The following is a 3912-nucleotide window of genomic DNA, read 5'->3' as shown; positions in this document are numbered from 1 at the left end:
TGAACATGTACGTTATTAGAGATAAACTCTTCCATAATCAGATTGCTACAAACACAGACTTATAAGGTCTTTAAACGTGTTTGCCTGCTCTGATACCAATTGAAAAAGCGGGGGTACAACAACCACACCCAATATTTCTCTTAGCAATCTGTATGGACAAACTCTAATATACTTTCTAGAGAATCAACTAGACAGTCAGACTCAATCTAGATAAAAGTATATCAAAGAGTTTATATCTCAGTCTCTCGATTTGATATATACTCGAGCAAATAGAAATATGCGAGTCTTTATCAAATACTAGAGAGATAACTTGGATGGTACCAAAGACCAATATCCAAGTGTCAATCAATTTAAATCAACAACCAAAAGGTCGGATATTCTAATTGATTGAACAACGCACAACCTGTGATATTTCAATTATATAAACAAATATAATGCGAAATGGAAATAACACAGACACCAGAATTTTGTTAACGAGGAAACCGCAAATACAGAAAAACCTCGGGACCTAGTCCAGATTGAACACACACTGTATTAAGCCGCTACAGACACTAGCCTACTCCAAATTAACTTCGGTCTGGACTGTAGTTGAACCCAAATCAATCTCACACTGATCCAAGGTACAGTTATGCTCCTACGCCTCTGATCCCATCAGGATGCTACGTACTTAATTCCCTTAGTTGATCCAACCCACAACTAAGAGTTACTACGACCCAAAGTCGAAGACTTTAATAAACAAATCTGTATCACACAGAAAAGTATATGGTAATAGATAAATCTGTCTCCCACGAATATACCTACGAGTTTTATTCCGTCTTTTGATAAATAAAGGTGAACAGGAACCAATCAATAAACCAGTCTTATATTCCCGAAGAACACCCTAGTATTATTAATCGCTTCACAATAATCTTAATCGACGCAGCGAAAAAAGATATTGTGGAATCACAAACGATGAGACGAAGTGTTTGTGATTACTTTTCTATCTTGCCTATCGGAGATATAAAATCTCAAGCCAATTATTTCAATTGTACTCGTATGATAGAAACAGCAAGATCAGATCACACAACTACAAGAAAAGTAGTACCGGTATGGCTTCACAATCCCAGTGTAGTCTTTAAGTCGTTAACCTGGTTTAGAAGAAGAAACCAAAGGTTAATATCACACGTAATGTGTGGGGATTAGGTTTCTCAGTTGCTAGAGTTCTCCTTTATATAGTTTTCAAATCAGGGTTTGCAATCAATGTTAGCTTGGTAACAAAGCATTCAATATTCACCGTTAGATGAAAACCTGATTAGATTCAAGCTAATATTTCCCAACCGTTGGATCGAAAACTTAGCTTGTTACACACAAATGAAATGTCCAATTTTGGGTTTACGAACCGTTCCCAAACATTAACATTTGTTGGTTTAATAATAGTTAACCAAATGGTTACCCATATGATTACTTTCAAATCAACCATATTCTTCTTCACCATAACTAGTTCAAATGACTCAAATGAACTAGTTAGAGAGTTGTTCAATTGCTTAGATTTTATGTAACTACACAAGACACAATTGATGCAAAAACGGTTTGATTCACTCGAATCGGTTCATGAACTTTATAGCCACGGTTTGCAAAAGCATTCCTTAGTTTAAATAAACATGAGTTCAAGAACAACCGGTTTTAGATATAACCTTCTCAAGTTCGCGGACTGGGTTCGAGGACTTAATCTCATGGAAGGAGTTCACAAACTCCAGCAGAAATTCTCGGGTCGAGAACTTCCGCCAGTTCGCGGACTGAGTTCTCGGGCTTAGTTCGCGGACTTGGCTCATGCCACTTCCATTTCTCTTAATCAACAAAGTTCGCAAACTTTGGTTCAAGGAATAAGGACTTATACATATATGTGTTTCCACAACAATACTTATATCCTACCAATGGTTATGTAATCTAAACTCTCATTTCAATCATTGAAACATTCTCAGAGGACGGATATGGCCGTTTTTCACAGACTATTTTTCGTCAGGGCAATTTTCAAAATGATTGAAACATAACATGACTTTCGTCACTAGGTAAAGATGAATTCGGCTAAAGCGAAAGCTTACCAACACATTTTTCTAGAAATAGATAGGCGGGATAAACTCGGCTAGAAATATCAAATGTGCATAATGAAAGTCTATATATCAAAACGACTTTTGTCTCAAGAGTAGGAGATAAAATAGATAGACTTTTGAGTGACAGATAAGTTCAAGTCTCCACATACCTTTTAGTCGATGAAGATCCACCAGTTCCTTGAGTAGTCCTTCGTCTTGTATGATGATTTCCATGGAGTTCTTGAGCTCAACTACACTTTCTATCCTAGTCCGAGACCTTTAGCTATGTAGGCTAGAAATCAAGACTTATAGTTTTGATCAATAACATTTACAAACATGCTTGAGATAGCAACGCATGCGAGTTCGACCGAGCAATGCTCTAACAATTCATTATTTGAAGTTCGGCACTTCCATGTGACTAAGCTTATTGTTATGTGGGAGTCGTTAATTAGATGTATGTTGGTGTCCATGCCCTATTCATGATATTCTATGATCACCCACGTAAATCATTTCCTTATTGACTTAGAAGCTCACACCCGGTTGGCGTCAGCGTCCTTATTGAGGGGGTGTGAATTTAGTCAAATGTGGAAATTGTATATTTAGACCGTAACATGCGTTTATATTGCTTGACGCGCACAATATTTCTTATAAATTTATGCCATGTATCTGCGTCTATCTACATTATTCACATGTTTGATTTTATCCATGAAGAGGGAATTAATCCCCTGTAATATTCATAATTGAATGCTCGGTTGAACCCACAAGTTTTGCTATCTCAAGCTTGTTGTCAATGTTAGATGATCAAAACTATATCTTATGTCTATTAAGTCAAGTCTCGGACTAGGTTAGAATTTGGTAGTTGAGTATCAGACATTACCCTCGAAGACTGAAGATCGACGAGGACATTTGGAGAACTTCTGTCAGGTATATATGTGAATATTGAACCATTCTATTTTACTAACTATCTTACCATTCTATCTTTTTGAGACGATGTCGTATGACTTCTAGTTTACAAAGAAGAAATTTTGAATCAAGCTTGTCTTGTTAAAAATCTCGAAATATGATTTTAAGCAAAGATGTTCAACGATCCTTAATAATATTAGTTCTAAACAATTTATTGTGTGAATTAATTTGTGGACCAATTGAAAATTACCTACACAAATGACTTTATCACACGGGAATATTGTTGGGGCTAGAAATGTAGTCCTAAAAATTCTACTGCAAGTGCACAGTGTCGGCAAGCAACACAGGGCAAGCACAGGTCAGTTCCACAGGGACAAGGGGGAGCAAGTGTGATCTTTCTTATTGTGACATTAAACAGAACTAATCATTAGCATTCAACAGAACTAATCATTAGCAGTTATTAACTTCCCAATCATTACACAGAATTAGCATTTATTAAACAGAAGTAACAGAACAAGCATTAAATTTCCACTAACAGTTATTAACATTCAATGCATTGACTTCAGGTTAGCATCAAATTCAACACAGTCTTTATTCCTGAAGCATTAATCACTAACTACTAATCATTTACATTAACTGAATCATTAACATTAACATTTATTTCTGGAGCACTAATCATTGATCATTGATACCAATCATTCACATTAACTGAATAGCAGACTTGGAGGCAGGACATTACACTAATTCAATCATTGAGATTGAAGCAAAGTTACACAGAGAACTGAAGATGAACAAGCAAATGAGGAGGGGAAAATTTCTGAACAGTAATAAGGATATGGTGAATCAGATGAATGGAAACTAGGGTTGAGAATTCACCTCTCAGCCCATACTAGCATGTGAACCAATGAACTACTTTAGTTTCTTTGAATAGATAAATTAC

This window comes from Papaver somniferum, unplaced genomic scaffold (genome assembly GCF_003573695.1).
Source record: "Papaver somniferum cultivar HN1 unplaced genomic scaffold, ASM357369v1 unplaced-scaffold_128, whole genome shotgun sequence".
Taxonomy (NCBI): Eukaryota; Viridiplantae; Streptophyta; class Magnoliopsida; order Ranunculales; family Papaveraceae; genus Papaver; species Papaver somniferum.
Note: the sequence above shows the minus strand (reverse complement) of the source record.